The following is a 25,273-nucleotide window of genomic DNA, read 5'->3' on the forward strand; positions in this document are numbered from 1 at the left end:
GTGCCATCTTCGGATTCTTTTTCTCGTGTTCGTTCTGTTTCCGAAGGTATGGCAATGTTCAACTAAGTCATTCACCGCTTTAGCCTCTAAGGTGTCTTTTCCCAGTATTGTCTCTGTTTCAACCACCTTTTCCTCTCCAGCCTCATCTTTCTGGCGGCGGTGGGTGGGTTCGCTAGTGAATCCAGAAAGATCTTCAAAATGCAAAACTACACCGACAGGTAAGAAACTATTCGTCTAGCAGCGTGAATCTTTCTGGATTCACTATGCTGTGCATAGACTTTGTAGCGGTTTCTCATGTTTGTGGCGGCAGGGTGGAAGATGAGCGTTGGTTATTGAATATGTGTTGAAGCACCTTTTGTCCGACTTGTGCTTCCTTGTTCATCTGAATATCCACACAGTAGTGCTTCATGAACGTGTGTATCGAAGCCCATGTTGCCGCCAGGCATATGTCCTGAATGGGTGTGTTAGCTAGGAAAGCTATTGTCGCTCCCTTTTTCCTGGTAGAGTGGGCACGCGTTCCCTCTGCTAGTTCCTGTCCTGCCCATTCGTGGCAGAACTGTATTGTTTGGGCGATCCATCGCGCAATTGTTCCTTTAGTAACTGGTTCCCCTATGAAACTGTTAGCAAAGGACACAAAGAAATGCTTTGTTTTCCTGTGTTCCTTCGTTCTTTCAATGTAGTGCATGACTGCCCTTCTGGCGCCTAGGGTGTGCAGTGCCCTTTCAGCGCTTGTGGCTGGTTTCTGGAAGAAACTTGGTATTTGTATAGTCTGGTTCATGTGGAACCTAGACACCACCTTTGGCATGAAGTGTGGGTCCGTCCTCATCACCACCCTATCATTGTGTATCTGGATGTAGGGTTCTTGTAGCGTTAGCGCCTGTAGTTCGCTCACTCTGCGCGTGAAGTGATTGCTACTAGGAAAGCTGTTTTCATGGTCAGCATTTGTAGGGAGGCCTTGTGGATTAGCTTGAAAGGCTCTTTCATGAGTTCCGTTAGGACTAGGTTAAGGTTTCATGCAGGTGGCGGCACCCTCTTTGGTGGTGCAATCCCCTTTGCTCCCTCAAGGAACCTCTTGACGACCTGTGACGTGAAGAAACTCTTGCATGTTTCTCCTCTTGTGTAAGCGACTATCACTGCCAAGTGAACTCTTAATGAGGATGGGCTCAGATTCTTGTCAAGCAGGTGCGTGAGGTACTTTAGCACCGTTGAGTCCTTCTGCATCTTATTGTGCAGCTTTTCCCTCCTGCACTACAGTGTGAATCTCTTCCATTTTGATACGTAGCACTTCCGTGTGCTGGGCTTTCGTGCCTCCCGAAGAACCCTCAGGGTGCTTTCTGGCAGTCTCAGATGCGCAAACTCTATGTCCTCAGGAGCCACGCTACTAGGCTCAGGCTCTCTGGCTCCGGGTGCAGCATCTCTCCGTTTTGCACGGAGAGTAGGTCTTTCCTGCTCCCGAATCTGTGGGGTGCACTCTGTGTCATCTCCATGATCTGTGAGTACCATGTCTGCCTGGCCCACTGCGGTGCGACCAGTCTCAGGGTCATGCTGCTATTTTCATCATGCATGCTTTACCTATGCTCAACTACACTCGGGCGGATTTGCTATCTATTGGGAATAGGGCTGCGGTCTGCTCATGCGACCCTGTGGACCCCCTATCTGGCCCATATGTTTGCGCCTGTAAGGGTTGGTCTCTAGATAGCCCGGCTAAGATCCGCTCTTTGGAAGATATTACCCCGACCAAGCGCAATCTCACCGCGGACCGGGGGCTTCGGATCTGGAATTTGAACGTGAGGTCACTGGTTAAACATCACCAGTTCATACATGACCTCATCGAAAAAGACGGCCCTGATCTTTTTCTCCTTACCGAAACCTGGCTTCAGGACTCGGATGTCGCTATCCTGAATCTTACTTTCCCATCGGAATACACGATCTTTACTTTGAATCGGACCACGAGAGGAGGTGGCATTGCCATGGCAGTAAAATCTTGCTTCCCTGCTGAATGGAAAGGTCTTGGGCTGCCTGCTTGTGAAAGCAGCCTCTTCAAAGTGGCTTTTAGCTATCATTTTACGTTCAGCGGCATTCTCATCTACAAGTCCGCTCTTGCAGATATGGTAAGCTCTTTAGCGCCCGGTTGTGCGAACTTTTAACATCATGGGTGACCTCAACATTCATTTTGACAACAGGTCGTCCACAGCCATTAACACCTTGCTCGCGGATCTCGAAGCACTTCAACTTGTCCAGTTAGTTACACTTCCCACTCATACAAAGGACATATTCTGGATCCCTTTTTTTCCACTCTTGAGAGGGTGAAGGTGTCTGACCCGGTGTCGGTGGGCTGGACAGATCATCTGCTGGTGGAAGTCTTTTGTCCTATTCACGATAAGCCATTTAAACCTGTGGATAGGCTAATTCTTAAAAGACATTGGCATAAGCTTAAACTTGAGGAGTTTTACAGGCTACTGGAGCAGAAACCCCTGAACCCTTTTCTGAATGTGGATCATGGCTACCAACTGTTTTGCACATGGATTTCAGACGCTCTTGATTCCCTTATACCCATGCGCTGGTCGAAAGGTCATTCTAAGGTACCCAGCCCGTGGTAAAATGGCTCCAGTGCCGAGCTTAAAAAAACTTGCCGGAAAGCGGAGAGGGACTGGAGAAGATCTTACGATCCCGTCCTGAAAACCTTGTACTTTGCCAAACTCAAGACCTACCACAGGGCAATTTGCAGAACTCGGGCCGCATTCTATGCTCAGGAATTCCAAGCCAGCACCAACCCCTCCAAATTAATATTCAAGGTCTTGAAAAACCTTATGAATAAGAGAGCCACTTCGGCAGAGATCTGCACCGACTCCCACTGCGAGAACCTGGCAGCCTTTTTTCTGGAGAAAGTGCAGAATATATACCGAGGATTTGACCTGTGTCGGCCGGATCCAGAGTTAGTTGACCCTAATTCTTTGGGTTACGAGACTTTGACCTTCCTGCCTGATCTGTCTACTGAGGCTTTTGACAAACTTAGCCTCAGCGTTAAATCAGGCTCTCCTCTGGACCCGCTGAAGCCAGCTCTTACCAGTACGCTTTCCCTGCTGTGTCGAGTTCCAATACTCACTCTAATCAACCTGTCGCTGTCAACTGGGACGGTCCCCTCCTCATGGAAGCAGGCGGTAGTTACCCCAGTCTTGAAGAAGGCAAATTTAGACCCCCTCTTGCCTGAGAACTACCGCCCCATATCTCTTCTGCCTTGGACTGCTAAAGTCACCGAAGCCCATGTTAATTCTATCTTGTCTGATCACCTTGCCCGTAATCAGATATTGGACTCTAGCCAAAATGGCTTCCGGCCAGGACACAGTACCGAGACCGCTTTGCTCCATATTACCGAGCATTTACGCCTGGTGCTTGACTCCGGACGTCCGGCAGCGCTCCTGCTATTAGATCTGAGCGCTGCTTTCGATACTGTGTCCCACCGTATACTGATTCAGCGCCTCGAGGCAGCTGGAGTAGCAGGAACCGCTCTTCAGTGGTTTCGATCTTTCCTCTCAGATCGAACCTTTAAAGTGGCTATCCCACCCAGCCAATCCACTATTCATCCCTTGGACCTGGGGGGTCCCACAGGGCTCCTCGTTGAGCCCCACCCTGTTCAACCTCTATGTGAAACCGCTAGCTGCAGTCGTCAAACAGTGGGGTTTGACAATGACCTCATATGCTGACGATACGCAGCTGGCGGTGACACTGAGTGGAGACCCGGAAGTGGAGGCCCCCAGATTCCGAGCCGGACTTGTGGCAGTAGCTAGTTGGCTACGCACCAATTGTCTACAATTGAATGCCACTAAAACTGAAGTGTTGGTCTTGGGGAAACAGGTTGAGCTATGGGGAGACCAGTGATGGCCTCCAGAGCTGGGCATTACTCCCATCCCAGCTTCCGAAGTGAAAAACTTAGGGATCTGGCTGGATCCTGCGCTCACCTTCACAGGTCACACGAAGAAGGTCGCAGCCACCTGTTACGGTATTTTGCGAGGCATAAAGCCGGTTCTTAAATACTTCGACCCTCCCACCCGGCAGCTCGTGGTCCAAGCCTCGGTTTTATCTCGGCTGGACTACGGAAGTGCGCTGATGTTAGGGGTAAACCAGGCTGAGGCATCCAGGCTTCAAAGGGTACAAAACGCTGCGGCGCGGGCCATTGTTGGTCTTCCCAGACATTGCTCTGTCTCCGGCACTATCTCTGCCCTTCACTGGTTACCGGTCAGACAGAGGATTAAGTTTAAAGCGCTCTGTCTGGCCTTTAAAATCATGAAACTCTCCTCGCCGCCGGCTCTTGTCAACTTGCTCATCCCCTACATCCCTCCGAGATCTTTAAGATTGGAGGCTCTTCATCTGGCGGTCTGCCCCCGTTTCAAACTCAGTAGAATGGGTGGCCGCTCTTACCGGGTGCTTGCCGCGGGGCTGTGGAACTCGCTCCCGGTGCACATCCGAGCTCTGAATGACCTGTCCACCTTCAGGCGTGCTATTAAAACTTTTTTGTTTCCTGTCTCTGAGTAGTCGCTCCCCCCTTTTTTTCTTCTCTTTCTGCGTGTTATGTTATAGTATCTGTCTAAGAGCCAGGACGCCCCTTTGCTGGGGCAGCTGTGCGCTATAAAAATAATATTAACATAATATAACATGTTGCTCGTTCTGCACTTGCTGAGTACCCTGTGCATCAGCGGTATCGGGGGAAAAGCGTAAGCAAATGTCCTGGACCAGTCTATCCATAGGGCATTCCCCAGGGAGCCCTCCCCGGGCTGCCTGGATGCGAAGTTTCAGCATTTTGCAGTGTTTGACCGCATCTGCTGGTGCCCACAGACCCCTCACTCTGAGTTTCTCCATGTGAGCGCCCAAACCCTTCTGGGATGCGTCTGTGTTGATGGTCACTGTTGGCGTTGGTGGCGTCAGAGGCTTCCCCCTTGTGATATTCCCCATGTTCCACCATGCCATCTCTTTCTGCACTGAGTGCGTTACAACCACTAGATCCTCCCAACGACCAGTAGCTTGTGACCATTGCTCTTGTAGCCATTCCTGTAAAGGTCTCATGTGTAGCCGTACATTTTATAAATAACAAAAGAGGGTGCCATTACTGATAAACATAACTTAAAGGTATGAATAATCCTCCACAAACAGAAAATCAAATTCCAGAAAGGGGATGCTTCTTAGTCGCAATTTTATTCTATTTAGAAAATTAACAATATTTTATAAAATTCATTTGTACATTTGCAGAAGAAACATTAGGAGAAAATCAAAAGTGAGAACGGACACATAAGAATACAATCAATTAGAACGAACCACCATTCGGAACTACAATCATATCACATTCAACATACATTCGACACTTAAATGTAAATGTAAATGTGTTGTATTTGTATAGCGCGAACAGTCACCCGTAAGTATCCCGGCGCTTGTACTCCTACCACAAGGGAACCCCTCCTGGCTTTTCCTTGTGAGGTGTCCACTCCTGGGCATCCCATGGTGAAACCAGGCATCCCTTGTGTATCGGGGGCCGTTGTGGAGACTAAGCAAGCTATTGCCCAGAGTTGCAGCGTGGGGCCCATGCTTAGATTCAGCACTGAGGCGAGAATATCCAGTCAGAGGAATTTAAGCCCGGTCCCGCCGAGGCGGGAATCGAACCCTGGTCCCTGGCCAGCACTCTGCATCAAGGTCTGCCGCTCTAACCATTGAGCCACACTTCTCCACACACTTACACACTTTGCTTGAACATACCATATATACATTATCTACAAAAGGAAAGGTATATCACTGGAACTGCCTTAGTAAAACAAAACATTCAGATTTTTGGTTGACAAATAGTATAACATCAAAAGATATTCAAATTTCAAACAGTCAGTTATAAACAAATGAAGAGATTCAATGGATGGATGTAACTCTTGAACCCAAGGGCAGACCAGTGAGAAGATGGGCCTACGCGTTTCGAATCCCCTTTAATTTTCTGGTGATTCTCATCAGGGCCTCAGGCAACTGGACAAAAGGAAAAGAAAACAGATATTTTCCTTAGAGGAAGAAAATTAAAAATGAGACAAGTGTAAAAGGGTGAACACATTAATACTATGCGCTAGCTGGAGCATCTACTGCAGGCAGATGGACTCCTATCAGAACCTCTTGAAACTCAGTGACTACCCAGTGCACAAAGACCTATTCAGGTTAATGACTATTTAAGGGGATTATCGGGGAGCCATGGGTCTCAGAAAAACAACTAGAAGTCTGCATTTCCACTACACTATTTGGCTTCTTAGCGGTAAGATGGGAAGAAAAATTGGGCTTACCACCTGAGTTGTTGCAGAGGAAGCTAGTGGTGGTCCGGGGCGTGGGGTAGGAAGGGAGGAAAATGAATCTGTGGATCAAATAACAGCGTACTATGAGTGAAAGGGAATTGTGGATGTCATACCAAAGACTCATGGGCTGCAGGGTTATCTTACCGCTCAAACAAGAACACTGTGCCCATATGGCGGGAAGAAGGTTCCGCAGGAGAAAAGTGGGATAGGTTTTACCAAAAACAGGAGGAACCTGGCGACCGGAGGTTTGGCAATGACGTTTTTCTTTTTGGTATCTGGCTCGGGGCGCTGTTAAAAAGCCAGAATCAAGTAGTTAGGGGGAGGCAAAGTCAGGAAAGACTAAAAGAACTTTTGCATCAAACAGCTTCGCAGGCCATTACCTGTTTAATGCGTTATCCGTGGAGAAGCCTATCTCAATCAGGCGGCTCCGACGAGGGAGGTAGCGTCAGCACAAGCAGGCGCGGGTCGCGTATGCTGTGTGGATAAAAGTACACGGCAATTCAAAACAGGGTCGGCCGGGTGCTTAAACAACGTACTCTCTTAGCCTCGGCCAAGTGGCAAAGTTGCCCTACTAGCATCCAGCTCTTACTTACCTGAAAAAGGGTTTCTTCTTCTTCACAGGGATCCTACCGGTCGGCGTCGCGTAGTGCACTGGTCACTCGCGCATGCGTGTTGCCATATTTCGACGGACTTCCCTTTTTAAACTAGATGCGCGCCGCGTCATCGGGGGTTGAGCAGTTTACTCCGCCTCAAGGGGCAGCGGCAGCACAGTGCAATGACACACCGCACTTCAGTGGAGCGTGTTGCATAAAGGGATTGGCAGAAAATGGTTTCAATGAAGCGTAGAACATGTGGGATTAACAATATATGTACCTAATGCAGAAAAGAAAGCTTAAGAAATAAAGGCATCGTCACAGGGGTTCACAACTTGAAGATTTCTGAGAGTTCATTAAGACCTGACACCGCTGTGTCAAATTTAACAATTAACATAGCTTCCCTTTTGGATAGTAGGAGGCTCATATCCCCTCCCCGAGGGTTCTTCTCTATCCTAGATATGACTGTCCACTTAAAGTCGTTAAGTCCATGTTGCATTCTGCTCCAATGGTTTACTAGTGGAGCATTTTCAACATGTCTCTTCAGTCTGGATTTGTGTTGGGTTATGCGTTGACGCACTTCCTGCTCTGTTTTACCAATATACCAGCGATCGCATGGGCATTTGATGCCATAGACTACATATTTAGATTTGCAGTTGCTAAATACCTCATGCTTCCAGAATATGCCCCTGTGTTGGAAAACCGAACCCTGTAAGGTTGTTTCACAGCAGGTGCACGTCCCGCATTTGTGGTGGCCTTGCACGGGTGCTAGACCCATCATTTGGCGAAGAGTGGGTTGGTTTTGCGCGTGGCATGGAGGCTCTTACCACATGGTTGGCAACACTATTCTCGCGTTTGAATGCAAACAATGGCAGGATGTGGTTCTCTCCTGGAACCCATCGCAAAGTATGTGGACTGTTTTCTAAAACAATTTATGACTCAAGTCGTGTCATACCTGCAGGACACGACTGATTTCATAAATAAGTTGGAAAGTGTAACATTCCAGGAAGGGACGGATTTGCTTGTCACCCTTGATGTGACATCATTATATACGCAAATCCCTCAGGATGAGGCAGTGGCAGTCCTGTCCTTCTTTTTAGACTCACGTCCCAGACCAATGCAAGTCCCGACGAAATTTTTGGTGGACTTGGCCTCTTTTGCCCTTAAGAGGAACTACTTTTGTTTCAACAAAGAGTTCTTCTACCAAATAAAGGGGGTGGCGATGGGGTGCCCTTTTGCCCCCGAGTTGGCTGTGTTATTTATGTCGATGTACGAAGACACGTACATACATAATAACAACCCATATGGAGAACACAAGATGTACGAAGACACGTACATACATAATAACAACCCATATGGAGTACACATCAATAAATGGTATCGTTTTATTGATGATGTCTTCATGGTCTGGACGGGAGGAATCGAGAATCTGATCCAGTTCCATCAATGGCTCAATAATAGAACACCTGACATCCAATTCAGTCTCTCCCACTCCGGAACCAAGATCACTTTCCTAGATGTGGAAGTATTCCCAAGGGCGGGCAAGTTGGCCACGACCTTGTTTTCCAAACCCACAGACCGTAACAAAGCGTTACTGTATCAAAGTCATCACCCGAGAGGCCTGAGGGATAATCTGCCCTATGGGCAGTTTTTGCGCGTACGCAGAAACTGCACATACGACGAGGACTTCTCTCATCATGCTGAAAAACTCGTCTCCAAGCTTTGCGATAGGGGGTACCCCAAGAAACTGGTGAAGGACTGCATGAAACGAGCCAGGTGGACCCCCCGCGAAACACTGCTGGAACGTAAAAAGAAATCCGAACAGAAACGCCAGGTCTGTGTGACCACCTTCTGCCCAAATGCCAATCGCCTGAAACGCATTATAGGTCAAAATTGGCACCTGGTGCAAAACCTAGATGAAAGCCTAAATAATCCTCCATTGTTTGCATTCAAACGCGAGAATAGTGTTGCCAACCATGTGGTAAGAGCCTCCATGCCCACGCAAAACCAACCCACTCTTCGCCAAATGATGGGTCTAGCACCCGTGCAAGGCCACCACAAATGCGGGACGTGCACCTGCTGTGAAACAACCTTACAGGGTTCGGTTTTCCAACACAGGGGCATATTCTGGAAGCATGAGGTATTTAGCAACTGCAAATCTAAATATGTAGTCTATGGCATCAAATGCCCATGCGATCGCTGGTATATTGGTAAAACAGAGCAGGAAGTGCGTCAACGCATAACCCAACACAAATCCAGACTGAAGAGACATGTTGAAAATGCTCCACTAGTAAACCATTGGAGCAGAATGCAACATGGACTTAACGACTTTAAGTGGACAGTCATATCTAGGATAGAGAAGAACCCTCGGGGAGGGGATATGAGCCTCCTACTATCCAAAAGGGAAGCTATGTTAATTGTTAAATTTGACACAGCGGTGTCAGGTCTTAATGAACTCTCAGAAATCTTCAAGTTGTGAACCCCTGTGACGATGCCTTTATTTCTTAAGCTTCCTTTTCTGCATTAGGTACATATATTGTTAATCCCACATGTTCTACGCTTCATTGAAACCATTTTCTGCCAATCCCTTTATGCAACACGCTCCACTGAAGTGCGGTGTGTCATTGCACTGTGCTGCCCGTGCCCCTTGAGGCGGAGTAAACTGCTCAACCCCCGATGACGCGGCGCGCATCTAGTTTAAAAAGGGAAGTCCGTCGAAATATGGCAACACGCATGCGCGAGTGACCAGTGCACTACGCGACGCCGACCGGTAGGATCCCTGCGAAGAAGAAGAAACCCTTTTTCAGGTAAGTAAGAGCTGGATGCTAGTAGGGCAACTTTGCCACTTGGCCGAGGCTAAGAGAGTACGTTGTTTAAGCACCCGGCCGACCCCGTTTTGAATTGCCGTGTACTTTTATCCACACAGCATACGCGACCCGCGCCTGCTTGTGCTGACGCTGCCTCCCTCGTCGGAGCCGCCTGATTGAGATAGGCTTCTCCATGGATAACGCATTAAACAGGTAATGGCCTGCGAAGCTGTTTGATGCAAAAGTTCTTTTAGTCTTTCCTGACTTTGCCTCCCCCTAACTACTTGATTCTGGCTTTTTAACAGCGCCCGAGCCAGATACCAAAAAGAAAAACGTCATTGCCAAACCTCCGGTCGCCAGGTTCCTCCTGTTTTTGGTAAAACCTATCCCACTTTTCTCCTGCGGAACCTTCTTCCCGCCATATGGGCACAGTGTTCTTGTTTGAGCGGTAAGATAACCCTGCAGCCCATGAGTCTTTGGTATGACATCCAAAATTCCCTTTCACTCATAGTACGCTGTTATTTGATCCACAGATTCATTTTCCTCCCTTCCTACCCCACGCCCCGGACCACCACTAGCTTCCTCTGCAACAACTCAGGTGGTAAGCCCAATTTTTCTTCCCATCTTACCGCTAAGAAGCCAAATAGTGTAGTGGAAATGCAGACTTCTAGTTGTTTTTCTGAGACCCATGGCTCCCCGATAATCCCCTTAAATAGTCATTAACCTGAATAGGTCTTTGTGCACTGGGTAGTCACTGAGTTTCAAGAGGTTCTGATAGGAGTCCATCTGCCTGCAGTAGATGCTCCAGCTAGCGCATAGTATTAATGTGTTCACCCTTTTACACTTGTCTCATTTTTAATTTTCTTCCTCTAAGGAAAATATCTGTTTTCTTTTCCTTTTGTCCAGTTGCCTGAGGCCCTGATGAGAATCTCCAGAAAATTAAAGGGGATTCGAAACGCGTAGGCCCATCTTCTCACTGGTCTGCCCTTGGGTTCAAGAGTTACATCCATCCATTGAATCTCTTCATTTGTTTATAACTGACTGTTTGAAATTTGAATATCTTTTGATGTTATACTATTTGTCAACCAAAAATCTGAATGTTTTGTTTTACTAAGGCAGTTCCAGTGATATACCTTTCCTTTTGTAGATAATGTATATATGGTATGTTCAAGCAAAGTGTGTAAGTGTCGAATGTATGTTGAATGTGATATGATTGTAGTTCCGAATGGTGGTTCGTTCTAATTGATTGTATTCTTATGTGTCCGTTCTCACTTTTGATTTTCTCCTAATGTTTCTTCTGCAAATGTACAAATGAATTTTATAAAATATTGTTAATTTTCTAAATAGAATAAAATTGCGACTAAGAAGCATCCCCTTTCTGGAATTTGATTTTCTGTTTGTGGAGGATTATTCATACCCTTAAGTTATGTTTATCAGTACTGGCACCCTCTTTTGTTATTTATGATACAGGCTCAGCCTTGCTGATTAGAGCCAACCCCCTTTTTGTTCTACTTCTAGCCGTACATTTGGCACTAGGTGTATGCAGGATGCCATCATGCCCATGATTTTGCTCGCCGTCCTCACTGTCCGAGCTTGCCCCTTCTGGTAGAGCTGCGTCTCCTTCACCAGCGCTATTGTTCTCTTCTCGCTGGGGAACACCTTGCTTTGTAAGCTGTCGATCTGTGCTCCCAGGAAGATTTTTATTTGTTCTGGTTCCATTGAGGATTTCCCCCAGTGGATGGAGAATCCCAGGTTCATCAGCATGCTTGTCACTCTCTGTGCGTGCTGCTTGCACGTTCTGTATGAGCTTGCTTTTATTAGCCAGTCGTCCAGGTAAGGATATACGTGTATTCCTTCCCTTCGTGAGTGTGCTGCGACTGTAGCGAGGCACTTTGTGAAGACCCTTGCTGCCGATTTGAGGCCGAACGCCAGGGTTGTGAACTGGTAGTGGTCTTTGTCGATGACGAATCTGAGCAGATGCTTGTGCCCTCTGTTCATTGGGATGTGCAGGTAGGCGTCCTTGAGGTCTATGGTGACTCTTGCAGGGAGGTCATCTTGAACTTTTTCGTCCTTATGAATTTGTTTAAGAACCTTAGATCCAGGATGGGTCTCATTGTTTCGTCTACCTTTGGAACCAGAAAGTATGTTGAGTACACGCCCCTGTTCCTTTCTCTGTAAGGTACTGGTTCTATGGCCTGCTTTTGCAGGAGCTTTTTTGCTTCCTCTTGGAAGAGCTCAAGCTCTTTTCGTGCTAGCGCCCTTTTTTGGGGTTTTCTGTTCGTTGGTTTCCCTTCCAACTCTATGCAGTACCCGAACTGTATGATGTTGAGTACCTATTTGTCTGAGGTTATTCTTTTCCACTCCTGGAAGAAGTGCTTTAGTCTTCCTCCCACTGGTCTTACATGCTTGCAGGTGTTTACTTCGCGTGACTCCTGTCTGTTGTATTTGTGCTCCACCCTGGGAGTTTTTGCTTGGGTGGGCACATGGAGCTTGCCTTAGTCACTTAGAGGGGGGTTGTTGTCCCCCTCTCTTATTCTGACCACGTCCATTCCCTCTCCCGTGAAAGGACTGGCCTATTGGCTGGTACTGCCAGGACTGCTTCTGTTGCCCTTGCTGTGTCTATGTGTCGGCCTGGTGGGTTTGTTGGAACGCCTGGTGCGATGACGCTGGCTGGTTTCCTTCCCTTCCGTTAGGCCTCCGTGACGGGGTGCCTCTCTTAGTACCTCTGAACTGCAATGCCCCCATGTATCTTTCAGTCTCGTTATCCTTCTTCAGCTTGCTGAGCTTCTCATCCACTGGAGCCCCGAACAATGTCTCTCCGTTGAATGGGGTATTCAGGATGCTGTGTTGCACTTCTGGGTTCAAGCCTGAAACCCTGAGCCAGGCTTGCCTTCTTTCCGTGATGCCCATCATCATGAATCTGCTTGAGGTGTCTGCTCCGTCCAGGGCGGTTTTGAGGCAAGAATTTGCCACATTCTTCCCCTCCTCGACAAGGTGTTCATCTCTTTGCTTGAATTCCTGAGGCATGTTCTTTATTAACTGGCCCAGTTCTTCCAGGATCTTGTACTGGTGCCTGTTGAGCAGTGCGTTGGAATTTGCCATACACCAGTGCATTGCGGCATTCCGTTCAATTTTCCTCCCAACCAGGTCCATCCTTCTGCTTTCTTTGTCTGGGGTGGCCCAGAAGTAGTTGGCACATTGGCCCTCTTCCTTGCCGTGGCTGCGATGATGGAGTCTGCTGAGACCGATCCCTGAATATAGGGTGGGTCCTTGGAGGAGTGCTTATACTTTTTCTCCGTCCTGGGTGTGACGGCTTTGCAGGTTGCAGGCTCCTTGAAAGCCTCTCTCCCCTGTGCAATGACGCTTTCTAGCATGGGCAGGTACTGGCTCTTGGATTGTGTGGGGAGCAGTGTCTCTAGAAGGAAATCTGCCTTCTGCTTCTCTTCGTCGAGTTTTACTTTGAAAACTGCAGCTGCATTCCTGATGACTGTGTTGTAAACCCCAATGTCATCAGGCGGCGAAGGCCTTGAAATATACGTGTCGACGCTCTCCTCCGGGCTCTCAGTGTCGACGTCTTGCCAATCTATATCTTGAGTCTCCGAGGATGCAGACCAGAGGAGCGTCCTGCGGTCGTCGTCCCCTTCATATTTGTAGTAGGAGGCCTCTTCTTCTTCTGGTTCGTCGAACCCCTCGGCGCTCCCCGACTGTCCTTCGACGTCGTAGTCCTCCTCCTCCGTTATCTCGACAACCTGTGGCTTGGGTTTCGTCGGAATCAAGTAGTCTTTCATCCTGGCGTCGAATTCATTCTTCCGCTGCAGGATGTTCTCCATCTCGGACTCGAGCCGTCTCTTCTTTTTAGGTTTCGCCTGGCCGTAGCACAGCGCAGCAGTGCTCGCGCAAGCGAAATCTTTTGATGTACAGTAAGGGGCTTTGTCCAGCCTCTCTCTTCCAATGGCTAGCTCCATAAATGGAGACTAGCCATTGGAAGAGATGGTTGTCAATTACTCTTTCCCCCGTCACAACGCGATTCGGGGGTGTTTCTGTGTCTTTTTTTAAGTCCCGCCCCCCACACCCTCCCTCTCGCCGAGGAGTTACGTCATTGCAGCAGTAGGCGGTGGTTTATTTATTTTTTTTTTAAAGTTTTTTTTGGGTCATTCCTCCAGGGCGACCACCGCCGGAAGAAGTCCAGGTGAGTGCTCCCCTCCCCTCCCGCACTCCGTGTGCCCGTTCCCGCCCGCCCTCCCGCTGTCCGTGTGCCCCCCCCGCCGTTGTCCGTGTGCCCGTTCCCGCCCCCCCTCCCGCTGTCCGTGTCTCTGGCCCGCTTGTAAATGCTTGTTTTCGTTTCTTTCTCTCCTCTCCTCCAGCCAATGGAGAAGAGGGGAGGAAGAAAAACACGCGCCCAATGTGAAAAGGAAGGGGCTTAGCTGGTGAGCCGAGACCGGGTTCTCTGCCTCTTGCACCTTTGTGTTCTATCTCACGACGTGTCTGCCTCCAGGCTGTGGGCATTTCTCGGCTATCGCCGAGGTTTGGACTTCCGGGGGGTAAGATGGGGTAGGGCCGCTCCAGTATCGCGTGGGCTATGAGATTGGGCTGTGCCAACTCGGACATGTGGGTGGCCCTGGGCATGCTGCTGTGTTGTGCAGGCCCGGCGTGCGCTGAGGCGATGAGGGCCTGTTCTTAGGTCATGGACCGGAGCCAGAGCGCAACAGGCGCCCCCCCCCCCCCCTTCCCCTTTCAGCCGGCTCTCACGTGGCAGATAGTGCGGCGAGAGGTCATAATGGAGTAAAATCACCGCATTTGGGATAAACCTTATTATGCCCTTAGCGCCAAGACGCAAGCGGACTGTCCTGCCGCATGCTCCCCCATTCAAGTAAGAGGGGTCGGGGCAAGCACCGCATCCGCCGAGGGAACCAGCACAGTTTGATCACGTGGTGAGTCGCCCCGCCTGGTTACAGGCAACCCAGGGCTCGTATGGGTCTCTGTGACTGGGTGCGCGGCGTTGCCATGGTCGGGATCACTGGCATTCGTCTTCTGCCGTCTTTCCTAGCGCTGAGATGCACGCCCCTGAGGCAGCTGACAGTGAGGGGAGTCGGCTCCCCCCCCCTCTTCAAGTAGGCGCTGCCCAGCCATTACTGGACTTTTGATGCCTAGGGGTGATGGGAAATTGAGGAGCTCCCCCAGGAATGTTTTGCTCACTCCGCTTCGCGGCGCGGGGGTAGATCTGGGGGTTTGATCTATAGGAGCCTCTGCTCATGCCCTGCTACGATGTAGGTAATTTTGATATTAGGGGACTGTAGCATTTTATGATGTCCTCAGGTTCCGTTATACATTCTGGGTAAAGACAGCGTCAGCGGGTTATGAGAGAATGCGTTGAGCCAGCCCAGGAGTCCAGGGCCCGCCAGCACTCCCCCTCCCACACCTCGGAAATCTAGGGCATGCCTGTCTCTCTCACACAGGGCACCCTGGCACCCATGCAGGCACATCGTCCGCATGGGTGCAATGTAATTAGCAGGCCTGGGGCGGGGGAGCGAGGGTGGCCATGGATGTGGGCATGATCGCGGTGGCATTTGAAGTCCCTGATTTGTACCCCAACGGCTTGGCCGTACACGGCGAGGAGCCGGCCCACACCTCATCTCCTTGCGTCCCCTGTCTCAGAGGTTGTGGCTGTAGCCTCGCTGCTTTGGTCATATATACACAGGCGCGTGGGAGCAGCACCGTGTCTTTGGCCTGGAGCGGGTTGATCCCGGGGAGAGCAATTAGTCCTAGCTTCGGCGTGTGAGCTCCCAACACCCCCTGCCCCCTCCCCGGCCCCTCTGGCTACACGCCTGAGAGGTACAAAACGGGCCGCGGGCGGCAGGGGTTATGGTGGGGCGAAGTGATTAACCGTACAGGTTGTCTCGCGTCGCGGCGGATCCCGGGTTAGGAAGTCATGTGTTCTCGCTGCCTGGCCTGGCATGCATGAGGCTCAGGGGAGGGGGATGGTAGTCTCCTCTCTCAAGCTAAGGAGCAACCATTCCCAAGCCCACCCTTTCCTCCGGTACAGCAGGCTGGGCGGGGAGGGAGGCCGGGCATGGGTCATGTGGAATCCCTGCGGTTTATGCCGGTGTCTGCTTGGGATACTCGCACTGCTTTGTTGTGTCGAGTAGCTGTTTGTAGGCATCAACTCATGATCGTGGTTGTGGTGTCAAGCCCCATTTCCTGCTGTGGAGATTTGGTGCAGGTGGCGTGCCGAGAAAGGGAGCTTTTGTCCCATGTGGGGGCTGTGCACCGAGGATCACAGAGATGGTATGTCGCTGTCCCACCAGGCGTCACATCACGGGTGGTTGCCGCTTTAGGTGGTTTTGTCCACAGTCGAGGGGAGGCTTGCCCGGGCGGCCTGAGCATAGATAGCATGAATTATTACCCGCCGCCCTCATAGGGGACGATGTGCGGGTCGCCGGGGCGCTCCATCCCCCCTCAGCAAAGCAACCCCCCTCCCCCAAGATGCAGCAATGGCACGAGGTTGGGGGTCGGGCCCGGCCTGACTGGTTTGCGGGCAGCATGCCGACAAACAGATGGTGCATGTTATGCTGTGGTTGCTTTCCCTGGCTGATGGGACAGATACGGAGTGGCAGACGCCGTTGTTAGGGGCTTGCTTGCACCGCTCCGCTCAACACCCCCACCCCACCACAGCGAGCAATGCATGGCCCCTGGGCGCCACATGTTATTATGTTATTATCATTGTGTTAGAGTGGGGGGGGCGCAGGAGGGTGCGTGGGTCCGCGGGCAGCAGCTGCTAGTGGCTTTCACACCTCCGGGCACAGGGAAGATCAACCATGCCTAGGTCGTCGTCACCAGGTATGGATTGGCGGTGCTTGGCACTGGTTGAAGAGCTCAATCGGGAAAATGTTCAATTATTGCCTGTGCCAATGGGGGTGGACGTAGGCTCGGCCGCTGGCATGCACGCACGCTGAATAGCCAGCCGGTTGCCAGTGCAGTCCACTGCCCTCGCCCTTATGGCTTCTCTGCCCGGAGGCGCCGCATCTGGCCGCGGGCCTCGGGGCCATTTAACACTGCCTGGTCCCCTGCTTCAGATCCCGTCAGGGGGTCATCAGCTAAGCAAGCATATCCCTTCGGTACCCCGGGCCCACGTGGTCGGCCAGCCCCTTCGGCATCGGTCCAGCACAGCGGGGGTATCTCGGGGCGGTCACCGGGCCAGCGTGAATGGCACTAAGCATGCGATGCAGGGCCCATCCCCGACAGGGAAAGTGTAATGTTTGCAGCAGGGCGAGAGTCGGGTGAAAACATAAGGAGTTTCGTTGGCCTAGGGGTAGAGCGGCTGACTCCCACTCCCAAGGTTAGATGTTTGACTTGGTGTGTCATTATCCTCACTGGGGTATGAAAGAGAACGGGTTTTAACTGCGGATAGAAATGAGTTTTGAAGAACTTGGGATTCCGCAGTCTGAATCAGCCTGCCCCAGGCTCCCAGGCCGCCCCTGGGGACGGACCGCGACCAGGTTACCCCACCCCCATCCCCCACCATATCCACCACCACATTCCCCACCACCACATCCACCACCACCACATCCACATCTACCACCACCACATCCACCACCACATCCACCACCCCCACCACCTCCACCACATCCATCACCACCACATCCACCACGTCCACCACCACATACACCACCACCACATACACCACCACCACTACCACATACACCACCGCCACATCCACTGCCACATCCACCACCACATCCACCACCACCACATCCACCACCATATCCACCACCACCACATCCACCACCACAACCACCACATCCACCATGTCCATGTGTGTGTGTGTGGCTCTGTGTGTGTGTGGCTCTCTGTGCGTGTGTGTGGGTGCAAATGCAATAGGTCTCGCATTTGCGAGAGATTAAGCTATTGGCATTGTAAATGACAATGTCATTTATTTATCTGATTTCAAAACCAACACATAAATTTTAAAAAAATGCCATTTACATTGCCAATAGCTCTAACTTTTGCAAAGGCAAGACCGTTGCATTGTAAATGCTTGTTTTCCATTTCGGCAGCATGGTCTGTGTCGAATGGTGCGGCCGGCCTTTTCGACGCATGCTCGGCGCCGAGCCGACCTTCGGCGTCGAAGGTTTCGGTGCCGAGCTGGCTTTCGGGTCCTTTGCCAGCGCCGAAGTGCTCTTTGGGTCTTTTTCCCTCGGCGTCGAACGTTCCTTTTCGGGGACATTTTCAATGTCTTTTGCTGTTCTCCAGCTCTCGCGCCAGGGAGTCCTTCTCAGAGGATCCGCTGGGCCTGGGTGTAGCTGTGGACGCCGAAGCTTTCGGCGTTGGCGCTTTCGAGGATTTGCCCTCGTTTTTTCGAGATTAAGGGTCTCTCAGGGTTTATGGGGCCGTAGAGTCTCCTCCCTTCTTAGGAGTCTTTGTGTTATCGGTCTCTATGACCGTGTAGCTGTCGTCTTCACCAGCGGCGTTGTCCTCTTTGTCTGATGAGAGCCCCAGGTCTCGAAGGGACGGTGGCTGGCCCTTGCCCTGCATGCTGGCGTTGGCTATCCTCTGCCTCGCTCGAACTCGAAGAGTCTTCGGCGTGAAGGCGGAGCAGGCGTTGCAGTCCTTGCTCTCGTGGTCGACCGGTAGGCAAAGGTTGCAAACCGGGTGCTGGTCCTTCTGCGCGTACTTGTGGTGGCAGTTACGGTAGAAATTGAAAGGAGTGTTGTCAATCTCTTGTGTTCAGGGGGTCCCCTGAGCGTGCATTCTCCGATGGACGTCGAAGTTCTTGAAGTTCTTCTTCTCATTCGCCGTCCTCTTCGATGATGTAGTCTCCTGTAGTCTTTCTGATATCTTTTCGTCCAAAATGTGTATTTTTCTTCTGCTTTCTCCAAAAATGTCTGGAGCCCTTTCGGGAATGATCCAGACCCAACCAAGGAAAAAAGAATCTGAGGATGGCGCCCAAGAGTGGGAGCTTCCTCAGGAAGCGTGCCAACGTCACCGGAAATACACCAAAAGGTGGGACGTCGACGCCCACCTGGGCTACGGAAAAAAACAAACAAAGAAAAGACTACGATTCCGGACCCAACCATCAGACCTCGGAATAATGCAGAGCATAATGAATCCAGAAAGATTCACGCTGCAAAACGTGGCTAACTCACTTCTTGGAAATACTTTTATGAAATCGTTAACAGGTTCCAACGATCATAAAATAGCTTAGAGGTTGAGAATGTCTGCGGCAGAGAACCATGTTTACGTCTACGCATCAAGCATTTCTAGTCTGTGTAAGGTAGCTCAGTGTAAGATAGCTATAAAATATGCGGTGCTGCAGTGATCATTCTGCGAACTGCAGGACGCAAGTTTCAGTCCAGTGAACTAGGCACCTAAAAAGGTGCGTGCAGTCTGCAAGACACACGTTTTTAGCCAACCCTTCAATAAAGATAAGATTGACAAATGGATTTATTAAGTGGCAAAACAAGTTTGTAACCCCCAACACAATTTAAGGGACATTGTTATCACTCACCATCTATTTCCTCAAAAACATTTCTGAATAAAAAACGGATGCAAGTTTTAGAATCAATTCACAGCTAGCTCGAAAAAGAAAAGACAATTTGCACCAAAAGCAATATTTCTCAGAGACCTCTCCGAAGTATGTATCCGGAAAGAAGCGCTGCTAGTGTCACATGAATTTCGACAGATGACAGACAGCAGCGTTGAAGCCGGAGTGGGCTGTTAGGCGTGGGGGCAGACCTATATGCAAAGTCATTCATGTCTTGTGCCCCACACTGACCTGTGATGTAACTGGGTCTACCACCTCCTCCTTGTGCAACTGACTCTACCTTATCCATACCAGCATGATAAAAAAAACTGCCTCTTGCCCGTCCACTCTCTGTACCAGGAGACTGGCTCTACCCCAGCCCTACTGAGCTGGCTGGATCTTACACAGCCCTGTCTTCTGCCTTTTATCTCGTTCTACACCCAACCTTACTGTCCTGCCCTGCCTCAGCCCCAGTGACTTGGAGTGTGCCTACTAGCTCTGCCAATGCTCACTGACCTGGCCCCACTGACAGTATATTACTTGCTGTTCACTAGCCCTCCCAGTCTGCCATCCAACCGACTGCGTCATCCCTACTGTACTAACTTTACTAGGCGACTGACTCTGCCCTTGCACAGTGACAGGGCATGTGACTGTCACTGCATCACCCGGGGTACTTGCAACCAGTACAAAAATGGTGGGGAGGCACGGCCAACTGCCAATTTAGTCAAGGGAGCCACAGGTCAAAAAAGTTTGGGAACCACTGCCCTGGGGTGTTCTGTGCCTATATAGAGGACCAAGGGTGATGGTTGCGTTCCTTTATAAAATCAGGAACTTTAAGATGACTTGCAATTAAAACGTACAGCTGAGGGCATTTCATTTCTTATAATATGTCCACATCACCTTTCATACAAACAGTATACATTGTCAGTGTCTTGTTGCCTCAAAAGAAAGAGTTACTATGGGGTAGACGTGAAGAATAAGTGTAGAATCTTTAGTGTGATTACATTTATTAAACACACTAAAATGTGGCTACTAGCTTGTCACAAAAAAATATTAGAATTGGCTTAATGTAAGCCAGAATAAAAATGTTGTAACTGTAGAAAAGTAAGCGGACTGCTATATTTCCTGTAATGACCGTTTCCATGCAACAACAAAAAACATGTTGCTTGCCATACTTATCCCCTTTCTGTTGTTTACCGTTCATTTTCGAAAAATATATCTGAAAAATCTAAAGTCGGTTCTTGTTTCCATTGTTTTAAATACAGCTGTGACTTGCCTTTCAACTTGGCAACTGGCAGCAGGTGTTAAGGCATCGCGATTCAACTCCAAAAATGTTTTACAGTTCAGCATCTATGTTATTTCTTAACTACAGCTGACTACAGATGTCGCAACTCGACTGTATTAAGGAAATCATGGACAAACATTTTTACAGGGATTGCAGACTCCCACATATTATACAATGTATCATGTTAGATATAATCTGTCTGCACTCTGGTCTACATTCTTTTTCATTCAAGGAGCACGTTACGAACAGCATAGTGTCCCAAAGACTAGCAAATATTTAATCTCTCTATCCAAAGCTGGAAAGCATGTCCCGCCTACGTTCAAAGTTCTTCCGGGTTCCAATATAGTTCACACACAGCTTTGGTTCAGAAGATTGGGATCCTTGGGATACAATTGCTGTGGTTCAGTTTCCTGGGCATAATCACAGGAGTGAAGCACCAGATAAGAAGTCTTACACTCATAAAGAGTATGAGGCAATGAAGTTGATTTAGCACTGCAGTAGGTTGCATCTGCCCAGCCTTTGGTCTCCAAAGCAGGTTTAAGCTGAGGGGGGAATGGAATCGGCTGGGTGTTCGGTCCTGTAGGCAAGCTATCATTGCGGCGTTGAGCCCAGACAACACAGATCTAAACATAAGACTGACAAACCTTATCCAGCAGGCATATCGCAATTTTAAACAAAAGTGACCAGTTACAGCTTTCCTCTAAACTTTTTTAAAATAATTAACGCTTTTAAAACAAATAATCCCAAAATCATTAGGTAATTAGAGACAAGAAAAGCTAAACAGCATTTTAGGACCATGGGCCCGATGTAGGTATCAAATACCGGTCGGAAACGGCCGATTTCGGCCGTTTCCGACCGGTATTTGGCCTACTGAGATGTAGGGGACCTTTTTTTGTCCGATTCGGTATTTTACTGATTCGGTAAAATTACCGAATCGCAAAAATACCGAATCGGTAATTTTACCGATTTTTAAATTTGGGATGTAGGTGGGACTACTTTCTGTCCCACAGGCCCTTCAGATTCGGTATTTTAACACCCAATCCAATTGGGTGTTAAAATACCGAATCCAGGTGTGCATGCACATGTGTGCATGCACACCTATGCCATGTGACAGACAGACATGCCCTTAGGGCATGTCTGTGTGCCACATGGCTCACATGCCTGTTTTGGGGGTGCTAGAGGGTGTCAAAGTGACACCCCCTGCACCCTTGCACAAATCGGTGATTCGGTAGTGCCCATTGATTCCTATGGGCTTCAAGGCCCATAGGAAGCAATGGGGGATACCGAATCGGTATTTACAGAATCGGTAAATACCGAATCTTACAGATTCGGTATTTACCGAATCTGAAATACCTACATCTCCCCCCCTCTAATTTACCACTTCATAAATACCGATTCGGTATGATTCGGTATTTATGAAGTGGTAAATGTAGATTTGCCTACATCAGGCCCCATGATTCGTTTTATGTATGTATCATAGACTAGGGGACCAGTTTTAATGATATTTGCAACTAAGAGAGCAAGGAAGATGATTATGCATATCTCTGCTGTGTATTTGATTGTCTGTACTGTTTTAATATTTGTAATCGACATGAATCGGAAATTTAGCTTTTAAATATATTTGTTTTATATCTAAATAAAGATCATTTATGCACTGCAGTAGGTTCCAAACTTTGAGGAATATGTGTACAAAACAAATGTGAGGGCTGTTGTTGCTGGGAGCTATGGGACGGAGGGCGTCCACTGAATGCACAGGTTCCACTGGATGGGTCTAGGATTTAGGGTTTACATTGAGTGGTCTATCACAATTTTGAACGCAGCTGTGTCTGGAAGAGTTAGAGAGGAAAATCAGTAAAGCTACTCAGAAGTGATGTCACTGTCCACAGGCAATGGGACACTACGTCAACACCAGGGCTGAAAAGGAAAACTCTCTTTGTCTTTTGTCGAAGATACATTGTCATACAAGGTCATGGATGTTTCCGGGAACATGGCATATGATGGCTGCTCACCACTCTTCCAGGTTGTGCATGTCCTTGGCCTCATGTTCACACAATTGTGTTTAAGTGATTCTGGCCAGCGAGCTGAAAGTTCGTCATTGCAACTTGGCCGCTCAGTCCTCTGAGGCATAGGGGCACATTTATCAATTTTTCACGCAGTGCAACGCAGCAAGCTTTCTTGCTGTGATGCATGAGAGGGAAGAGGCAGGAATGTGCCGAATTTAATAGCAGACAACGCATTCCTTTCCTTGTGCTGGCGCACTTTTGACTGCTTAGCGTCAATGCCGGCACCCTTGCACCATGGTGCAGGAGTGCCTGTGTTGCCAGCAGAATTGTTTTTATGCAGGGAGAGGCAACTTCCTGAACAAAAGCACTCCTCTAAGGCATTAACCACTTTCTATGGGCGCTGCATAATGCAGCACACATTGAAAGAGGAAAAAACGGGGAGAAATAAAGATATTTTTCTCCTGGTTCGCCTTACCTGGGAAGGAGTAGCATTTTGATGCATTTCCGGGTTCACCAGTAATGGTGAATGCGTCAAAATCCCTGTGTGGATGCGTGGGAACAACCACGTTCCACCCAAGAAATGCCTCCCTGAGGTACAGTAACGCAGCGCAGCGATTTGCGCTGCGTTGCTTTACTCCAGATTTGCCAAGCCACGAAGGGCCTCGCAAGGTGGCATTGCATGGCTTGATAAATCTTACTTTAGCGTTTTGTTTCCCTTTTGCCTCCCTTGTGTGGTGCAAGGGCGACGCAACACAGTAATAAATATGCCCCGTAATCTATACAGTTCAGTCAGCTGACCCTTGCTTGTTGCCCTGTTGGCCAGGACTCTGATTTTCTCATCTCACTAGTTAGCACAACATCTTCATTTGTGAAGCAGCCCATAATAGCACATTTTTTCAGATCTGCAAGCTTGTTCCTAACTTTTGAAAAGAAGAGCACATGTCCTGAGAAAGGGTGTTTCTATGCTGTGCAAACAGATTATTTTTCCAAAGCAGAAACAGGCTTCTGAATTGCATTCAATATAGGAAAGCCAAGTCCAACCCAAAGCTCAACTTTATTTAAAATGTCAATTGCTTCTCCAATAGGGATAGTGTGAATCTCTTTCCATCTTTCCCCAACTTTGCGACTGGTGGGTACGGCAAAGGCTGGTCTGAATCGCTCAATCTTTTTTGTTCGTTCTCCAAATATATGTTCAGCCAAGTTTACAGGAGTTTCAGGCCCCGGTGTAAAACTTGTTTGGCGAGTGAAACCATATATATTTGCCAGACTTCACAAGACAGCTACAGCTTCATGGGAGGGTATACGGGTCACAGATATGGTAACCTACACAGAGAATGAAGACTAAATGCACGGTAGACTCCATTTTATGCAGGAACGAATATTGTATTCTACATTCTACATGATCACCATTCCTCCTGGTACCAGTCACACCACGCACATGTAACACAGGACACTACATACATAGTGGAAGTTGCAGACTCCAAAAAAGTGGCGCTACCTGTAGTGCACATCACTTTCAGGGTTACAGCTAAACAGGCCTATGCCCTGTTTATAAACAGCTGCCACCAAACGCCAGTTATCTGATAATATAACATGCAGGGGCAGTAGTCACCCACAACACTTGCGTGCATGTCTAACCACCAGAGTCTAGGCTGTGCCATCAAAACTTCAATTCAAGGTATGGAACATCTCCATTGGGCTCAGATCTTAGCTTTGCTGTTGACTACATAAGGCAGCCCTGAAAAACCGAACAGGCCAGGGTGATGCAGCTTTATCAATACATGCTGGGATTTTAGTTTTCCCCCCACACCTGACTAGAATCTCTGGGGCATATTTACGAGATAATGACGCAGCGCAGTGCAGCAAGGCATCTTACTGCGCCGAGCTGCGTTATTAGGAAAGTGCAGGAAGGCGTCATATTTACAACAATACGAAGCACTCCTGTGCATTCCTCTGTGCTGTTGCACAATAGACTGCCTAGCGCCAACGGAGGTACCTTTGCACCAAGGTGCAAGGGTGAAGGGTGCCTGACTTGCAGGGATTATTATTTGGTGCAGGAATGCACACCTTCCTGCACAAAAACAATTATTGATGATGTTTTCCTCCAATGTGTGCTGCAGAATGCAGCACATGGAAAGAGGGAAAAAAACTAGGAGAAATAAAGGTATTTCTCCTTGTTTCACACTTTTATGTCTCCCCTGGGGAGGCTTTAGAATCAGAAGCATTCCCAGGTTTATGGAACCTTGTAAATCTGGGAATACATCAGAATCCATGGGCGTTGCGTGGGAACACCGATAGCAACAATCATGGAATGCCCCTTTCATGCAGAGTAATGCGTGAAAGAGGGGCCTATTTACGAGGCCATGAAAATCCACGCAAGGTGGCTTTGCGTAAGCCTTGCTAATAGGGGCCAGCACACTACGCCTCCGGAGCGTCAAAAAAAAGTGACACTCCGGTGGCGCAAGGGGCTTGTAAATATGCCCCTCTGTGACTGAAAGATGGGCAATGAATGAAGTATATGTTGAAAAAATTGACGTGGCAGCATGTGATGCTTGGAGTAATGCTTTATATTATTTCTGATCAAAAGATAATATTGAAAAACCGTCGGAGGACCAGATGCATTTCAACCTGACAATGCTACTGCTTTTTATCACAATCAAAGTTAAGAAGGAAATCACCTTACCACAATGCAAGTCAGCACTCATAACCGGCATGTTTTATTTTCTTATTTCTGAACGAGAAAGAAATTCG

The 25,273-nt window shown here is 48.9% G+C and overlaps 1 protein-coding gene across 16 annotated transcripts in view; it reads right to left on the bottom strand.

Moving 5' to 3' along the window:
- The window catches only part of LOC147692138 (galectin-4-like), a 379,836-nt gene that overhangs the window by 165,785 nt on the left and 188,778 nt on the right, over positions 1-25,273 (bottom strand). The window lies entirely within an intron of this gene.

Source organism: Lissotriton vulgaris, chromosome 9 (assembly GCF_964263255.1).
Source record: "Lissotriton vulgaris chromosome 9, aLisVul1.2, whole genome shotgun sequence".
Classification (NCBI taxonomy): domain Eukaryota; kingdom Metazoa; phylum Chordata; class Amphibia; order Caudata; family Salamandridae; genus Lissotriton; species Lissotriton vulgaris.